Source organism: Carassius auratus, chromosome 9 (genome assembly GCF_003368295.1).
Source record: "Carassius auratus strain Wakin chromosome 9, ASM336829v1, whole genome shotgun sequence".
Classification (NCBI taxonomy): domain Eukaryota; kingdom Metazoa; phylum Chordata; class Actinopteri; order Cypriniformes; family Cyprinidae; genus Carassius; species Carassius auratus.
In genome coordinates this window covers 20,720,340-20,741,060 of record NC_039251.1, presented here as the reverse complement: position 1 = coordinate 20,741,060, position 20,721 = coordinate 20,720,340, and positions in this window count along the sequence as shown.

Here is a 20,721-nt window from a genome sequence, read left to right as displayed (position 1 = left end):
ATTCTTTCTGTGTACCATTCTGTTGGTCATGTTTTAGCACATCTTGTTGGTTTCCTTGAGAGATTAGCTTATCCTAGCTCCATATGAAAACCAATTCCTAACTTACTCTGTTTTTGTCAGGCCCATTTGCAGACAGAACGGTCATTCTAAGAATAGGTCCGAGCCCCTTCGAACTCCAAGGGAGCATTATGACAGGCAGTTGCTTATTCTGATAAACTACAGGCTAAAAAATATTCGCCCAGGGCTATTTTAAAACACATATGAGCAAAGCAATAGTGACTCCGTTTTAAGAACTGGGAAAGCGGGTCTAGATAAGAGCAGGAAAGAGCAGGATTTTCTCTTTTTGTTTTTGCATCCCAGGAAAATAAGGGTTCACTGCTATTATATAGACAAACAATTAAATGTTCTCTATATAAACTGATGCTTTATATTGTCACCAAAATATATTGTCATACCCAGCCCTATATCTTCTTTTCTGTTTCATATAAGAAAGAAAGTCATGCAGGTTTGTGTGGACTATCTCTTAAGCATTTATGCACTAACCACTGCAGTGGTTTTATAGTTCAAACTCAGTTTCTAGGGGCTGTTGTATAAACAGCTTAGGCTAGACTTAAAAGTTAGAGAGCTATTTTTTTTTCTTCAAGAGTCATTAGTCAGATACATAAAAAGGTAGATGAGTCTAATTTGAAAATGAAGACTCTTTAGTTTAACTGCTAGTTGGTCAAACTAGGTCTTAAAACACAGTGGCTATATTTAATTTTACTGGCTCCAGTCATAGGTCAAATCTTTGAGCACAGTTTTATTGCCAGATAGCACCAGCAAGCTACACTCCAGTGTTCCCAGCATCACCTCAGCAAACTTCTTGAGCCTGTTTATTATTCAGTAAGGTGTGTTGTTGTACAGTAGTTGATAGGGGTGCACGATAAATCACATGCAATATTTAATCTGGTCAGTAAAGGCAGTTCTGTAATCAGTGGTAAATCTCAATCACCTGCGCGCTTTTACACGGAACAGCATTTACTACACATACTACACTTGTCGTTGTTCACTGACAAGCTGCGCAAAACATGCACAAAATATGATCGTTGAAGACTTTAGTTTGGTGTCCATGGTCACTGTAACAGAATAATGTACAAAGTTGCTTCGATGAATAATCCAGGACGAGTGGGAGAACGCCTTCAGCTTAGAAGTGATGAGATGATGAAACTTGAAAGTTATGATTGAGATTTGTTTTTACTTGAAGAAGGACATTTAAGTGGTTTTTCATGTTAAATGCCTAAACACAAGTAAACTGTTCTCTTATGTTTTTCTAGAGAATGTAAATCGCATTAAATAAGCATCAAACTAAATGACTTCTGAGCAGCTACACTAAAAATGACTGCTCTTCCTTCTGGGGGGAAGAAAATCCTGTACACTCAGTGTTACCATCCTACCAGTTAGATGGTATTCATGGTCATTGTGTGACAGAATAATATTGAATAATAATAAATAAAATAGAATTCTAAAAATAGAATAATAAAGTTGCCTGTATGAGTAATCCAGGACGAGTGGTAGAAGACTGTAATTTTAGACTGAGCTTGAGATGGAACTGTGGATTTCAGGAGAAGTTATTGAAGTGAAAGTTTCAGAAAAGCTAATAAAAATAATATTTTCGCTTTCTGGAAAGCAGCAGTAATAGTTGGTATATGATAGAGGCTTCATTTTCATTGGAGGAAGGACATTTTAGTGTTTTTTCATGTTGTTCACACAAACAATTCTCATTCTTTTCTATAGGAAGTCAACAGTATTATATGTGTCTGATAAGATCAATGAGCATCAAACTAAATGACTTCGCTACTTCCCAGCTGCTACGCTAAGAATGACAGCATTTCCTTCCAGTGGAGCAACGTCACACAAAAGACAGACACCAAAGCTATACCTTAGGCCAGATCCCTCGCTTTCAATCGAGCCATTTTACAATTCTCAAACATATTAACCTCATCTTTAAATGATTAGTTGAGCAGCATAATGCGCTGCTTTTTCCCGCTCTTCAAACATGAATGGCCTTCATGCTACTCGAGTTAATGAAAAGTCGTTGCGCTCTTTCTTCCCCCTTTTTTACTCGTTTGATCAAAGATGGCCTCTCCTCTCTGGCTAACCTCGCCTCTCAGTTGGCTGTAGCCTCTGTCTCTTGAGGGTGAGGGCACTTAACAAACACAGGATCCCACCGCTGGGGCACATTGTCATGTTGATGTCCCAGGGGCCCCTACACAAAGGACCATTGAAGAGAGGAAAGGAGAGAAAGACCTGAGACAGAGAGAGAGAGGGAGAACAAGGCTCTCAGGAGGAGATTCTTTAACCCGTCCTGCAGTGTGTGTGTGTGTGTGTGTGTGTGTTGAGTGGGGGAGGGTCATATATACTGGCTATAGCTTCAGTGTTGTTGGTCACTGGACTGATCCTGGTCACTGACTTCTTAAAGACTCCTGGGGTTGTATCTGCAAAGAGTCACCTTACTGTGTGTGTGAGGTTTCATGGAAATTCAAGAAGCTTTTCACTCTGACATGCTTCAGTTGCTTGTTAACTCTGCATATGTTTCCTTTAGGCGACATTAAAACTATATACCCGACATACATTGAATTAAGTTTTTTATCGCCTTTACTATTCCTCAAACTTTTCAGTGGACAAAAAAAAATTATTGGATTTCAAAAAAGGGGTTTGAACCATATCTATAAAAAGGCGAATGTAACAGCGAAGACTACCATGGAAAAAAGCCAATGGCTTTATTGTGTTTATTGTAAGTATGGGATACTTTTTATTGTGAACAGTTTGTAAACTTGTCTAATTTCTATAAAATTCAGAATGATAGATCTTGTCCCAAATGGTTTTGTGGAGGTTGTTTCATGTGGAAATTGACCTTATGATGTCCCGTTTGCCATTTTGGGTTGGAGGGTGGCTATGAGTAGGGTTGGGTATTGATTTACTGATTTGAATCCAATTTGCAAGCTGTCTTTTTGAGGATCAATTCTGATTTTATTAGATTAGTTTCTGATTACTTAGAGCAAATATCAGTTATAATGTATAATATTTGGCTTGCTTAATTTTATTGTCTGTCTGTATCACGTATATAGATATATATATAATAAAGAATGATTTGTGAAGGAACATGTGACACTCACGATGGTAGCAATGGCCACTGACAATAAGCTTTACCATTGCAGAAATAAATTATATATTAATATGTTTATTTTTTCTTAAAATATTTCAGGAAGAGAAAGAGAAATTTGTGTGTGGGATTGTTTGACTAATAAACAACTGTCCAGAACACCTTTACAGCCATAGAGGAACACATTAAAGCCATTTAGCAACCGCATAAAAAACAAATTTATTTGCATGGATGAGCTGCAAATTTACTTAGAAAATGTAAAAATCTAGTTAAAGTGCTTCTCAACCTCTAGCAGCACCAGCATACCAAATTCAGTAATACGTTTCTTACAATCCCCACATCCTCCATTGTTTGGGTGTCCCGCCCTGTCATTGGCCCTGTCGATGTCTCGAACAAACACATGCAACAGATTGGTGCAGCTTGTGACACACTTCACTTTTCATAAGTGTTAAAAGTTTAAATGCGGATCCAATCCATTAAATCCATTAGATGCAGACCCAAAGCCTCTGTCATCGAATAAAGGAAGTAGTTAGTGAGCCCTCTTTTAAAAAGCATTGAGCTCTGAGACCCTCTTTTATAATAAACGGCTATATAGATGGAAGGCTGTGACAGGCCAAGCAAAGAGGTGAAAGGTCATTTCTGTAGTATTGGATTGACCTGAAAGGTGATCAGGCACAAATGAAATGTATAGGTCTCTCTCATTCGGTCCTACTCTTGATTTTCTTGGTGAGAAGGAGAAACATTTATTTGTGTTTATAAAAAAAAAGGTTATTTAACCCTTCTTCTTTTTTTCCCTTCTTTGTAACTGTTTAATCTCTGCGAAGAGATCCTTGAGAAAAAAAGGGAGGCAGAGAGACGTTGGCAACACAGGAAAAAGAGCCTGAGAAAGTCTCTGCAGGAAAAGAGCCACATCCATCACGGCTCCAGTCCTCCTCTCCTCATCTCACTCTCTGACCCATTCTCTACCTGATCTAGAAACAATGGCCATTTCCTGCTACTGAGTCTTGAGACTGGAAGCTGGAATGACAGAGTGAATAATCATGAGAGAGAGAGAGAGCTTGAGAGACTATTCTGCAAGGAAAGAAACAAGAGGCCCTAAAGTTGACGTCACCTTTGTATGAGAGCATGCACACGTGTGTGTACATGCATTACTTACATCTGTTTTGATGGCCAGAATAATTTATTAGCAGAACTGTACAAACATCCTCACGACAGACCACACAATGAAAATCATTGCTCATTTGTAGGCTTTTCTAGATTGGGCCTAAGCTTTCTACGGCTAAGGAAGGCTTTTAAATCTGCTGGAAATGTAATGAAGAAAAAAAGAATTGATGTCTTATTAGCGAAAGTACATTTTCTTATGTATTCTCTTCTCTAACATATTTCAGTAGCTTAGTTTTATAGAGTAAACAAGCTCAAAAGTCACAGTGGTGCCTGATTTGTAAGTTATTATAAGTTTTCACGAAACAAGTAGGCCCAAGTAAGTGTACTTCTGTGGGAAGTAAGTGTGCACAAGAAACTTTCACATGGGAAAATGCCTGAGTTACCATGGGGAAAAAATAGACATACATAAACCAGATAACGGTATTAAGTTTCTCTTGCATTTTCAAACATTTTTATGTAAGTGTCAGTTTTTTCTTTAATACGTATTTTTTTTTTTTTTTTGCAAATGTCATTTTAGGGTCTCTATACAAATGACTGGAAAGATCATATATGTTTGTGAGTCAAATTTTGAAGTATGTTCCAGCCTTTCAGATTAAAATAGTAGTTTTTTACCCTTGTATTGCACAAGAAAACTCTTAACTTACCAAATGTATGTACACAGATTTATAGAAACATAAAATAAAGTTGCTAGTTATCGCTGAACAAGATTCTAAAGGTCTCCTAACACTAGAAAACTGGATGTGGACAATGAATTCTTTTTAAATGCCTGTTAGCCTCATTTCTTGCATCCTTAAAGACTCCCTTAGGACCCCGCCACACTCTTTATACAACAAATACACACACATAATGAAAGTCCCTCATGTTTGACTGATGTCCTGTAGCACAGTTAGGTGTGATTGATCCGTTATATCCATCACCCCGGCTGTCCGGAGCACAGTTTGCCGTTACCCTCTCAGTCTCCACTCTCATTTTCATGCGGCGTGTGCGTGTCACTGTCACTAACCACCCTTTTGTTTCTCACCTCGTCCGTCTCTCTGACGCTCAATGAATCAAGCTTTTAAAGTGGGCTGGGTTTGCATTTGCAATTGCATTTGCATGTCGGCTCGTGTCAAACAAATATAAGTATCGTTATGATCTGAGAATCTGTTTAAGGCTGTGTTTGTGTTTGTTTGTGTTCTTGTTTAGCACTGTGCTTGTCGTGAGGTGATACAGGTGTCATCACAGACTTTCTATTGGATGTTAAGGTGGAAATAGAAAGGAACAGGGCACCAGAACATTTTCCTCCTCTGAAGATAACAAGTTTCTCTGAATTGGCTCACTGATAGTAGAAAAGTGTGAAAGATTTAATCGTATAACTTACGTTTGCAAAAACATTATGGGAACGTGAACTTTTATCACATCAGATATACAATCTTATTTATTTTTTTTTTTTTTACATTTCAGGCTAAGCTCCAAACAAGATACTACTTTTTTTTTTTTTCTTTTTTTTTTATGTCTTAGTGAAAATTAAGTATATGTATGTGTGTCTTCTCTGAGAAAGATTATATATATATATATATATATATATATATATATATATATATATATATATATGTGTGTGTGTGTGTGTGTGTGTGTATGAAAAAAAAATATATATATTATTATTATTATTATTATTATGTAATATAATTGGGTTAAGTATTAACGGTGTCTGAAGTAATGCACAGTGATGTACAAATAGAATCACCTCCTCATCTCCTCATCAAAAGAGCTTTAAAATATTCACATTCTATAAGGGGTTAATAACTTAGTACCAATTTTAATCCTTTTAACGTATGATTCTCCAGTGCAGGCTTGCACTAAATCGCAGTGCCAAAGGTAATTTGAAATAAAGTTGTGACCCCAGACTTCAGAGTCACATGATCCTTCAGAAATCATTCTGATATGCTGATCTGGAGCTCAATGAGCATTAATCATTTTAATCTTTTTATCTGATTAAACTAAAAGAACGTAAATTCTCCTGGCTGTATGTCTGCATGCAAGCTCAACTGGTCCCTGGGTGAGCCGTTCATGCTGTGGTCCAGTTATTGACCGCTGAGGTCAGGTGTGATTGACAGCTCTATTAAGACTGAGAGTCCATGTGACACTCACATTCTAAATGGAGGAGTGAGAAGTTTCAACTTCCGTCCCCTCACAGTGACCCAGAGCTGCTTAGCACTGACACACACCGCAACAGTCTTTTGATCACTTTAAAGGATGCCCTTTAACCCACAGCTCTGACACCATCTCCATATTATACAATACTAACAAACCACAGAGCAGCCATAATTAATGAATCTATAAAAAGAATCATTAAAGATAGAGCAATCATTCTGAATAGTACAATAGCGGAGACATTGTTATTCAATGAGGCCACGTGAACTGAGAAACTGCAGAAGTTGGGAAAAAAAATGGAAAAGAACTGTGAGCTGAGTGGCTTTTACGACAACAGTGAATTATTTTCACATATTTTGCCCATACATCATAGCTCAAAGAAAACACAGGTCAAAGGACAGTGCCAACATGATGGATGTAGTATGTCTGGGAATTTATTTATACTGCAATACTGCTTTACGGAGCTCTGCACATGACATGCAGGGGGAAAAACAAGAAATCCTGACCTCAAATTAAGTATTTGTTCCTGCAGTCTAAGAATCTGTACCATCTTTCAGTTAAATCATTGTTACAATTTAACTCTATTCAAACGAGGGGATGAATTTGTACAACATGGCCAAGATTTATCTTTATTAAAATGAGGGAGCGACTTTCGGGGCTCTGTAGTGAATACCTGAAGAACATACTTCATCAGTGTTCAAATACTTTTTTAAATCATAGTACTTACTCAATCTTGTGTGCAAAAACAGTGTTTACAGTGTCGCTCTTCAAGACGTCAGCTAAAGAAACTTTGCATTGTTTTCATATGCTTAGCCATATAAAGCAGGTCGAAATTGAAAGTGACAGAGGGATTTGGTGAAGACAGCTTGTGTTTTGGAGTTCAAGCCTGGTGTATGAGAAGGCATGGGATACTTTGGCTGATATTTTTGGGTAGTTTCGGTGTGTGAGCACCTCTGACCTTCCAGATCTCCAGTATGTAGGTGGCGATTCATGGGGTGAGACAGCTGCTGCCGCTGTGTGTGTGTGTGTGTGCGCGTTTATTTGTTTCTTGTGAACCTACATATACAACTCTAGCATTCCAGCCCTACCACAGATACACACATAGAAGGACAAACACATTCATCTAAACTAGAAGTAAGTGGGTGGTAATGGTGACTTGATGTTGACCTGAATGTGACCCTCGGTCACTCTCTCCTCCCTAAACTGGGCTCATTTGTGTGGAATGATCACACCTAGCGTTCCCACGTTCCTTCACCAGATAACACTTTTATCTCTTACAGTGCAAAACACACACACACACACACACACACACACTCGATCTACACCTGTTCAATCTAATGTGCCATGTTAAAATGAGACACCTCTGACCCACACCAGTGATAGAGCTGAAATTCACACACAAATCACAAGTGACGGTGTTTGTGTGTGTTTATCAGGGTCTCCTCTCACCCTCAATATCTTAACATTCTCAAAAAGCATTTTTGATAATCATTAAAGATAATTATGGTTATCATTAATAAATTAAATGCCTTGTGTTTTTTGTAGCTCAGTCAGTTGCTCACGTTCCCCATCTGGCCGTCACACACTCTCATCACAGGTGATCTCTGCCATCTGTTTCCACCAGTCAAAGTTGCTAAGATATGCAAAGTACAGAAATGGCAACACAATGACACTCGTTCACACACATTTCTACAACAGTGCCTTGAGGATAGAATAAAAAGTGTATTATACAATGAATTTGTGCACTTTAGAGTTGATTACAATAGGACAAAAAAGATACTTGAGTGCTACATCATTTATGTTGGCTATGCACTAAAATCATTCAAATAACTGCTATATATATATATATATATATATATATATATATATATATATATATATATATATATATATATATATATATATATATATAGGATGATTATTTATGTATGTATGTATAGTGTGAGACTGAAGGCTGAAAGGTTGAAGACTGAAAGTCTTGCTGAACTTCACTGACCCGAGAAAACTGTCCAGTCTAAAATAGATGTGTCAGTACTATCTAGCAAGTCACAAAAAATAAAAAATAAGACTTCCTCGTTGCCTTTTTCTCTATCACATTTTAGAAATCATCAGAAGTTATATATCACCTGAAAATATAAAATCTCAAAATTCATCCTTCAAAACCCATTTTAAAATCAGACATTGCATTACCATGTAAATGGTACATCAAAATCATGTTACAAAATGTTTTCAGTCATGAATTAAAAAAAAATGGGTTTGTATCATGCATATTCAAGTCTATCTTCAAAAACGTGAGTGACAGTTAACAGGTTAATACAATATTTTCATGATAAATCATTTTTAAATATGAATACACAGCTATTTTAAGTTTATTTTTATGCTTTGACAGATTCTTAAACCTTCTCAGTTTTATACATCTTTCCAAGTTCATATGCTAGACATCTGTTCAAGGGTACAGAAATGTTCTATTGTAAACATCTGAAATACAGCTTAACAAGCTGTTTTTGCTACTTTTTCAGATAAAAATACGCACACTGAATAGATCTGCGTGCAAAACATCATTTGATGCCTCTTCTCAGAACTTCATAAAATAGACCTACAAAGCACCTTTAAAGGTTCCTCCAGTGATCAAACTGGAGAACATTTACGTGCACTAGATAGAAGCTTTCTTCACAAACACACACACACACACACACACACACACACACACACTCACACACTGTCTCTCTCTCTCATTTATTGTTTTCTGTTTTGCTATTGTTAACAGTTGCTTTGTGTCTTATTGTGGGAATCTCTTGTATGTAGAATAGACAGTGGGGGGAAATGACAGGAAGGGAAAGAGACGTCTGTCATTCTGTGCGATCATCATATGGCTCATGTGCTTATTTAATTACTGGACACAAGCCAGAATGATAAATGGAGATTACAGTGATATGATGATAACGAACATGCACACAGTATTAGACTGACTGAAGAACATGCATACAAAAGATCTCAATCAGCAACAAAGGAACACACTTTTACATCACCTGAGACAGCAGCACACTCACACTCTGACACGCATACACACACGGAACAATAGTCACAGATTTAGAAGGCTGTGGGAAAAAGAATACAAATGCACTGTCCATCCAGCACACACACACACACATGGCACATATCCTCCCCACCCATCACACACAACACCAAACGTCATTCCAGACCCACTGTCCTGTTTTCTAAAGACACGTTATGAAGTGCAGTCTCCCACACCGGTTTGCATAATCACAAAGACTGATGGGAATCACAGTCAGCTCTAAAATTTGACCACAATTTGACAATTTTTAGGGAATATTTGTTTGCTACATAGCCTGCATCACACACCAGTTAATATACATTTATGCATTTGGAAGACATTGCACACATTGCATTAAAGGTACACATTTGATCAGTTCTTGTTTGCCCTCGGTGATTGAACTCAAATGAACACATGACTTTGGTGTTGCTAGCTCTGTGCTCTACTGATAGCCGCAGGTTTATTAAATGATCACAATTATAATGGACGGTAGGTATTACTCACATGTGCATCTCATGTGTTTGTGTATGTGGGAGTGATTGTGTTATGAAAGTAAAAACTGGACAGAATCCCCAAAAGTGTTTGCGTCAGTGTTGGAAGGGTCAAGCAGTGATTCAGGAAGGTGTGTGCTAAAATAGTCTGGCCTTTGTGGCTTAAAGGAAGTCATACAAAAGGAGGGACCTGAGAACTGACAGTGAAGTCAGAGCAGACAATAACACACTAGTAATATTGAACAGAACATGCAAATCAGCATGGAAGTGCTGCATAAAAACGCATGCAATTTTTATGTAGCCAAGGTACAATCTCATTTTGAGTACTCACATGTATCTATGTGGAACAATTTCTAATTGAAGTTTGAATATATGGTATGATTTCAGGTAAAAAAAATGATATAATTGTTTTGGTTTGAAAATTGCATGTAAATGTAAATGTACATTATGGTTCAAAAGATGTCTCTTATCAAGGCTGCATTTATTTGATCTAAAAACACAGTAAAAACTATTTTAGATTGAATACATAATGTAAGTTATATTAAAAAAGTAATTGTCAAGTAATACAATCTTTCCTATTTAATGTAAAAAAATGTAATTTATCCCTGTGATGAATTTTCAGCAGTTCTCAGTGTCACATGATCCTACGGATCTGATACTCAAGATACATTTCTTATTAATATCATCAATGTTCATCAATCATCAAAACAAAACAAAACAAATAAAATAAATCTTACCGACCCCAAACCTTTGAACGATAGTTAACGGTCCTTATTTAACCATTATTCAAAGAAATGTGAGAATGACATGCTGAACAAATGTCCATGAAACGTAGGGACAGTTGTTTTGTTCATTAGTAAATGCAGATTTTCATAATAACATCCAGCCTGGCTTGACACCTCAATGTCAAATTAGTTTTGTTAACCAGTGTTAGTCAGCATACAAATATAACAGAATCAAATGTGAACATGGTTCCCAAAGCGCTCTCGTCTTCCCTTTTCCTTCATTGCAAGGCTTCTGTCATTCACACCCCCACTGTGATGTTACCATCTGTAGCCCTAGACCTGTCTGCCACCAGTGCGTGTGTGAGTGAATGCACCATCTGTCCTCTATGGTCTTCCCCTTGATGCTGTTATATAGGCTGCTTGTGAGTATATCACTAGCACATCTCGCACACATGCATCTCACACCATTAACACTCTCCATTTCATTCATGTACTCAAGGCATGAAACCCTTGGGGCAGTATTACATTTCTCTAATCATGTACATATGACCCATTAGTCGAGTGCTCATGTTCCTATTGATTCCTTTGAGCATATGTCTATGCAACATTTCATTTAGTCTTTGCAAAATGTCAGTTTATGTTCACCGTGTGTATAACCGTGATTTATTGTGTGTCTTGATGTATTGTAGCTCTATTCCAAAGCCTAGTTAGCTGCTTACTAATATTTTTAATAGTAATATTTTACCCTTTTTTTCTTTTTTTTTTTGCTGGAAATGTACTCTCCCTCAGGCCATGTAGATGAGTTTGTTTCTTTATCAGAACAGATTTGGAAAAGTTTAGCTTCATGTCACTTGCTTACAATTGCAGTGAATGGGTGCTTTCAGAATGAGAGTCCAAACGGCTGATAAAATCATCACAGTGATCCACATGACCTCGGGCAATCAATTAACATCTTGTGAAGTGACAAACTTTGTGTTTGTATAAAAAATAAAAATAAATAAATAAATAAATAATCATTATAATGCTTTAACCATTACCTGTATGATCTATAATAACGCTTTCTCCAGTAAAAAAAATTCTCTCCTGATTCATACGAGACAAATTTCCCACTGGAAAAAAACAATATTATGGATAACAGACTCATATATTAGCCAGAAGCAATGGTTTAACTTAAAATGTCTTAAATTTACAAAACCACAGCTTTTAGCTTTACGAGAAGTTAACTGATGGACTGTAGTTGTGTGTATTATTGATTTCTTTACCCTTTAAAAAATAAAACATAAAAAGTTTTATAAGTAAATGTATAATTTTATAAGTGAATAAGCATCATAGAATTATAATGAGCAGTATAAAATTGGATATTTATTTTGACATTTGCCAAAGATTCAAATGTATAAGTGAGCATTAGATGATGACAAAAATGGAAAAGCCATGAAAATAATTGTGCTTCTGCAATAAAATATCCAGTAGTGACCAGTGCAATTCTCTCTCTCTCTCAAAAAACAAAAACAAAAAAACAACAACAATAAAAAATTAAGTAAAATAGATAAAAAGCCCAAAACTCTAATATTTTTTTGTTCATGTCATTAGTTTAGTAACAAGCTACATCAAACTCTATTGGAATCTACTGTGAATCAATTTTTTTTTTTTTTTTTTTTATGAAGTTTCGATTCAATTAGGAGGCTGTTTTTGAAGGAAGATGTCTGTGTATACATAAGCATACATGAGGCAGCTTACAAGGGTTTGAACAGATCTCGTCTTATTTTGAATGTTTTATTAAATGTAGGAGGACTTTAAAGTTCACTACACACAGACACACGGCCGTGACCTCCTAATTAGTTTCCCACACTCTAGTGTACATCAATCACCTCCGCAAGGCTTGAGTGCGAAAACAGACACTGTAATAATTAGAAAGTGACATCTGAAGACAGCTCAACAACAAATGGCTGACCTAAGAGCTGCCAGCTGATCAAGAAATGTATATTTGGAGCACAGGAGTGTTAGTGCTTTCCTTACAGGTCATTCGGCAATGTTTTCTGTTTTTGGATGTGTAAAATTAATGTTCTTTATATAATAGCCAAAACTGAAACACTTGCCTTAAGGTAATAACCCTTAGTAATGTGTCTGTGCACGCTACATCAATCCGAGCAGTGAATGATATGCTACTCCCACAGAAGGCAATCTTGGAATTAAGTATAAAGTTTTCAAGTTTTGTCCTGTGAAGCATCAGCCCTGCTTTGGGTTCAGAGACCTACATTAGCAGTGACACCTGTTGTCGGTTTTATAAACTGCAGAAGGTCTAGACTTGTCTGGAGCTGGGCCATCGCAAATTTCAGATACAGTTCATTCCAAAGTGTTATTGTGGTTCTTACACCTTATTCCTGAGAGTTTCTATTAAGTAGATTTGCCATGTCCGTTTCTAAATCAAATAGTAATATCCCGTTCCTTTTCCAATGGCTTGATGAACTCTAAAGAACAGCGTCTACACTCCACACAAGCAGAAACCATTACCCATGAGAACCACACGAGGAAGGATGTATGTTATTGTGGGTGTGTTTCTAACTTCGCCCTTTATGTTTATTCATTTAGCAGATGCTTTAATTAGAGATTTATATTTGGTGTACTTTGAGGACAACATTTCTCTCTGGAGGAAGCTATAATCTAAGAAAAAAGAGTATGGAAACATCTCAAAAAGTGAATTTAGTTTGAAATATTATTTAGGGAGACTAAATAATGTCTTTATTAACACATAAATATGTCACAAATCTGCTATAGAAGTCACTGGTATGTCTCCATATAGATAAGTTGAGTAAGCGTGTGTGGGATGTGAGCCATGAGTTTTTCCGAGGTGTTTTCTTTGCTCCAATCATTACCACTGCGGAAATGCTAATGGCTGTTTGAATAAGAGCAGGTTCGAGGGGGCACTTGGGGCTCAAGGCTTTGTTTGACTTGCTGATCCTTTTTGCCGGCGGCTCTCAGACGCTGTTGTTTTTAAATTACGTAGGGGATATTGCTGGCCGGGCAAAGATATACAAGTGGAAGCCCAGTGCTTTTAAAAACCACGGGAAAAATGCTGAACGTTACAAATTGTAAACCCTTGTCTTCAGCTCGCCTCTCGCCACAAATGATTTATGTTTAAAATAATATTGCCACAAATCACTTCTGTGAGGCCTCCGATGGGCCAGCCTGTTTTTGGACTTACGAGTAATGACGGATTAGACAAAGTCTGGGGTCCTGTTACGCTATAGGAACCTCACAAGCACTTCACATTTTCTGTAAGTCTGTGTATATGATGCCGAGATATTCACAATGCCTTTAATACACATCACAAAGCCACAATGTAATAATTTTGAATAACTTTGTATAAAACTTGTAAAACCTGGAATGCAAGTTAACACATGATGTAACACTACAATTTGTTGTTGGTGACGTGCTTTAATAATTTGAATGCATTGCAATGCCTTTTGAATAAATAAAATTAAATGTAAATCATTTAAAATTAAAATATAATAATAAAATAAAAAACAACGTCAAACACTATTTACTACAGTTCCAACAAGTTTGGAATGACTTAAGGGTGAGTAAATAATGACAGAAATGTTTTGTCTTTCTTTTTTCCTTTCTTCCATTTTCTTATTTTTTTTCACACGCTGGCTTCATAGAAAGTGCTACTGAAATGGATCTCTGAATTTGCCCTCTTGCTTTCTCACGGATTATAATGACCATAAACTTTAATATTTTGTGAAAGGGTGCAGAGTATTTCATTAGAGTGGAATGTCCAGCTACTCAACGGAAGAGCGCTCTCACTAACATGATAAAGGACATGTTTTGGACAAACCGATTTAGCCAAGCAGAACCTCATACATCCCTAATTATCTCTCGCCGCACCATTACATCCAGGAATCTAAACAACAGAGGTGAAACATGCATCATCAGATGACATTAGAAAGACAAGATTGAGCTGGATTAAGATTTCATAAAAAATTATGATTCAGATTTGACTAAACCTACAGTAAACTATGCCAAATACAACCTGGTCTCACAGAATTCCGTGAAATGTCCACGGGTCCTTAACTCAAAATCCGTGAAGCCATCACGGAATTGCCCCAAATTCCGTGACCCGACCACGGATATTTCTCCAACGCAAGTCAATGACACTGACCTCCCGTGATCCACACACGGATACCCCTTTCAATGAAGGAGTACAGAACTCGCTGAACGGACGTGCTTTCTCATTTGGAAACGCAACATTTGACGTATTTGTTTCTTTTCCAATATCAAATGCCATAATGACATTAACCAGACAGCTGTTGTAGTTATTGCATTGTCCTGTCAGCATAAAAATTACGTTTGTTTCAGTTACAAAAGTCCCGTGATGGCACGGACCTCCACAACCTGACCTCACTCACTTGTTTAGGAACTTACACGCTTTTCGTCGACACTGTTGCAATGGCATGTAATTAACTTGGCATTTTTTCTCGTCCTGTCATCATAAAATCCAGTTTGATGGCGTTTTACACACATTTTGGCTATAGTCAGAACTAAAATCTGTGATAGGAGCACGGAGTGAGTCTGTGCTTAGATCACGGATAACTCTAACGCAAGTCAATGACACTCATCTTCCGTGGTCCGTACACGGATCGTTTCAGTGATGGAGTACAGACCTCACTCAATGGACGTGCTATCTCATCTGGAAACGCAACATTTGAAGTATTTATTTTTTTCAACACCAAATACCATGACCAACCTGACTGTTATTGTAACTATTGCATTGTCCTGCCATCATACAGATTCACTTTGATTCTGTTAGCCTAACTAAAATCTGTGATAGGAGCACGGAGTGAGTCTGTGCTGAGATCACGGATAACTCTAACGCAAGTCAATGACACTCATCTTCCGTGGTCCACACACGGAAACCCAGTCTCACGGCAGTTCGTGATTTTGTCACGTAATTTAATCTATTTATTCGTGGCAGGCACACGTTTATTTCCTTATTTTCATGATTGCAGCACGTTTTTTTAAACTAATGCATTTCAACTGGAGGCATCTTTCGTGCATCAGCACAATATTTTCTGATTAATTATTATTATTATTATTTAATTTTTCACAGGACAACAGAAGAAACTCACTGAAACTTGAAAAAAAAAATCGGAGCTTAACTTACTGTACAAACTGAGCAACATACTGTATTGCTGGTGAAAAAAAACACATTAAAACTTTTTTAGCTGTAAAATGCGCAATGGTTCTTTTTTTACTTTTTCATTGATTTTTATTTTTTCATAGGCCTAGATTTATTTATTTTTTTAATTACAGAATTCAATATCAAGTCCTTGACACATAACTGTAACACATTTTCACATTAAGAAACAATTTAGTTTAAATAAAAAGAACAAAAAATATCTAAAAATAAATAAATTATTTATTAGCGATAGGCCTACAGATTTATTTTTTTTATTTATTTTTTATTTTTTTACTTTAGACTCTAAAGTTAAAAGTTTTTATTAAGGCTATTGTAAAGGCTTCTTAAAAATGATGTCGCTGATGAGCCTCTGTCAGATTCTGTGATATGAATGTCCGCTAATGGGTTTAGAATGAGCCCCGCTCGGCCCGTGTTCTGGCTTACTGTAATATTTCACCTGTAATAAGACCGAAATAATATAATTAAAATAAAGAAATGAATGAATACATGATAACATCTAAATAAATGTTGATAGATTTAGCGTTATAGTTTTAAAAATATTAATAAACAGCAAATCAACACAGAAAGACCTAAATAATAATAATACATAATTAATAAACAGCGCCGCCCCTCCCACTACGCGCATCACGCGCTGTGCGTCAACCCCAAAGCGTCAAAAACTGAAGCGTGGTCAAGCGCCTCTAGCGTCACTGACATGAGATGTTTATCGCTTTGAAATCACGTTCAAGAAGTCTCATTCAGCACACATCGCGATACTTTCCATCAGTTTGCAAGAGCCGCAGGTTGGGTGAGTTATACAGTCTATGGTGAGTAGTAGTAAATATGCTCTTTTAATGCCTGTCCTAAAACGTATTCTGTCTTCTTTATTAATCAGATGAGCGCCTTATGTTTATGTATTACATCGGTCATCCGAGGCTGTCTTTGAGTTTCATTGTGTTTAACTAAATGAACACAGCTGCTAACTGGTTAAACTCTATCGGTCACGTGACGTGACGTGCCACAGACCTGGGATCCGTTTTATATTCATTTCAGGTTCAAAGATGTAAGTTGTATTTGTAGTAAAATCATGGTAACCATGACACCTACAAAAGTAGGTAAAACCCAGTAAACAAGACATTTACCATGTTTTTTTGTTTGTTTGTTTTTTTACCACAGTAACTGTAGCTTTACTGTAGTATAGTAATAGCAGATTAATCACCAAATTAACTATAGTTGTACCACTGTAATGGTAGTGTTTTAATGTGCTTTTATATGACTTATTTCACAGTAATCACATTTACTGTACCATGCTTGTAATACCTTTTTAATGTAAAAAAAAAAAAAAAAAAAAACATTTTTCCCATCTTGCAGTTCAATTCATATTTGTTTATATCTTACATATTTTGCTCACAGATCACTATTAACATTCTGTATATAATTCTGTTTTATTTTCTTTCCCCTTGTATTAATTTCTTAGCTGAAAAGACGTAAAGTAAGCAGTCACCCCAGTGGTGTTTGTGGAGAGGTATTCCTTCAGAAATGGAGAAGACAGAAAGCTGCAGAGGCAGGTTGGTCTGTGATAGTTTGTCCCTTTTATCAAACATTCCTGTTGTTATCATTTGCACAGCATTTTGTTGTTTCTTAAACTGTTGTACGGTCCAAATACCCACACTTGCCATCTTTGCACATTTCCTTTATTTGGCCCAAGTGAGCATGAAGATCACAATGTGTGTCGATCTTAACATGACAAAGTTCGTTTCAACTTTGTATTTTAAAAGAAACTTCTAAATGTCTTTTCAATAGTCCCTAATAATACATTTTAATGCGCTTTTCTAGAACCCAAAGCGCTAAAATTAGCGCCCTATTAACCCTATTAAAGATGACAATTTATTTTGTGGTGCTTCTAATTAAGTGATAAAAAGAAGTTACAAATGATGTACAAAATAAATATACTTTTCTGTGCACAAAGAAAACATGCAACACTTTGTTTTACTACTAAATTAGTCTCAATTTCTAATTATTATAATTAATATTTCACAAACATTGGAAAGTTGCGTGACCTCTTGTTAAACCCCTGCAAAAAGTCTCACATTAATTCCAAAACATGATGCATGATGGGATACACTAAGCGTTGTATAGCGCTCCGGAGCAGTATTGGAGAGGTTTAGTGTGAGTTAAGGACACTGTGCTTTGGCATTATTAAGACCGGGGACAGTCTCATAGTCATGTACACACACTCTCAAGTGAATAAGACCTCAAGTGTGGGTAACTGGAAAGGGGAAAAGTCTTTAAAATGATCCCTAAATACAGTCCCACATCAAAGTCTTAATAATTCACTAATGCTTTCATGGTCTAAAAAATAATGTATGTAAGTAATGTATAAGTTAAAGTATATAGTAATGTATAAGTTGCATGTAATGAAATAATATTTCCTTTCTTTCTGTCTTACAGGATTGTTTGCAGATAATGCTGTTCTTCTTTTTCAGAAGTTTTTGGGGAGCCAACCCTCACAAACCTTCCTAAAAACTAAAAGAGCTATTACTGAGTCTCAGCGACTCTTGCCACGATCAGCTCTTCCCAGGTACATTTGTTTTTACTCATCAAATGCTCTGGTCTGAATCTTACTTTAAATTAACTTAATTATATGTTTAATGAGAAATATTGCTCATTGCACACAGAGTAAGATTATCTTGTTTCACAGAAGAGAAGGAAGACCAAGGAAATGATTTGCTCAGGATGAGAAATGAAGATGGTCATCTTGTGCTCAAGCAAACAGAAGTCCTCTGGTATGTGTGTGTTGAAGCAATGCTGTGTTACAGGACTTTATGATGATCTCTCACAGGACTGGTCATGTCAGCCGTAATTATTCTTTCCAATGTTTTTATATTTATTTTATTTTATTTGATACAGCTATAATAATTATAGCATGTTAGCAAAGTTTGACTGGAACATTTTTAATCTAAAGTTTTAAAAAAACACCAACTGTTATTCTTAAAAGCATACAAGTGTCATAAAAGTGGTTTAATTGATATAAACACCAATTGACATTATCTCACTGTTTTGTGAATGTTGTGTTATAAATTGTGAATTGATAGTTGATTGGTTTGAAGCCAGGCCTTACACTGCACAGACTAAAACACATTTGTGAGAGAAGTCATTAGCTCTGGAGAAAGACTCTAGAGGAAGAAAACACATTTACTGCAACAAAAGATGAATTCTAGAGTCTCTGAGAAGTACACATGCTAATGGAGTCTCATGAGCAAGACCTTGCCTCTGTAACTTTTTCTAAATTCTTGCATAATGAAATTGTTTATTGCAGTATTTTAACAATTTTACTTTGTACAGATGATCTCATCAACCAAATGAGGGGTTTTGACAAAGTGATGCTCTTGAAAGGAGTGAAAGAAGAGGATGTGGTAAATTGTCTTCAGAGAAAAAGCTTCTCAAAAGATCTTAAAACAGCTTGAAGAATGGTAAGTGTACAGTACTACAAGGGTCATAGTTACTCACCCTGCTAAAATCACACAGAACATAAGATGAGCTCTATGTCCATTAAACAACTTCATCTGGATTGTTTGTTTCACTTTGACCAGGTCTGGGATCTTAGGACTGAGAGATCTCACTGGCACCCAGTTAACCTCCATAGAGAACATTTATCAGAAGCGCTGTCTGGGTAGGGCAAGAAACATCATCAAGGATGCCTCTCACCCTAACCATGGACTTTTCACCCTCCTTCCATCCGGAAGGCGTTACAGGAGCCTACGCTCTCGAACTAGTAGACTCAGGAAGAGCTTCTTCCCCGAGGCTGTGACACTCCTGAACACCGCACCACCTATCTAACCTGCACCTGCACTGGTCACAGTACTTTACATACATGTATTGCACTACTCATATTTTGCACAGACTGCACATGGTTAAATCCATTACACTATAAACTGTCTAAAGCTGTTACTGTACAAGCACAGTAAACTATTTCTACAATAAATATAATTGCACTACTATTATTTTGCATATAATAAATTGTTAAACTATACTTTTGCACACTCATTCAACTGTATTTATTACCACTGTTCTCAAGTTCCTGCTATTCATAATGTATATATAATTCTTCTTTGCTCTGTTCATAATGTACATACAATCCCTACATTAAATTCATATTTATACTCTGTATATACTCTGATCAATACTGTATATAGCAACTCCACTGTAAATTCTGTATATCATAGCTTTACTTACTCTGCACTTTTATGTATATAAAACACTATATTCTTGCACTTCTGGTTAGATGCTAACTGCATTTCATTAGCTCTGTACTTGTACTCTGCATAATGACAATAAAGTTGAATCTAATCTAATCTAATCTAATCTAATCTAATCTTCTGGCTGAGAACAAGCTACACCACATCAGTGCTGGATATCAACCAAAAGCTGTTTCCAGACACGAGAGAAGATCACGATGAAACCAGTTTAGATGTGTTGATAAGGAATCATTATTTTCTGAAACCAGTATCAAATGTCTTATAAGTATCACATGATCTGTATCACAGTTGACTGGATGGGACTGTGACTTTTAAGGACATTTCATCACTCATCTGTGTGAACTGATTAATATATGAGGTTAATGTATTTTTGATTATGAATAATTATTTTCCTTGAATCTTATTTGTCTTGATGCTACTTTATCATCTTTATAGTCTATGCTTCAATAAAATGAATATGACGAATATTGTGTTCTGAAGATTCTTGTTAAATACATCATTTTAGGTAGGCTGATATGTGTTTATTTAAGACTTGGAAAAACTACATAATCATTATTGGGATTATTTTTTACT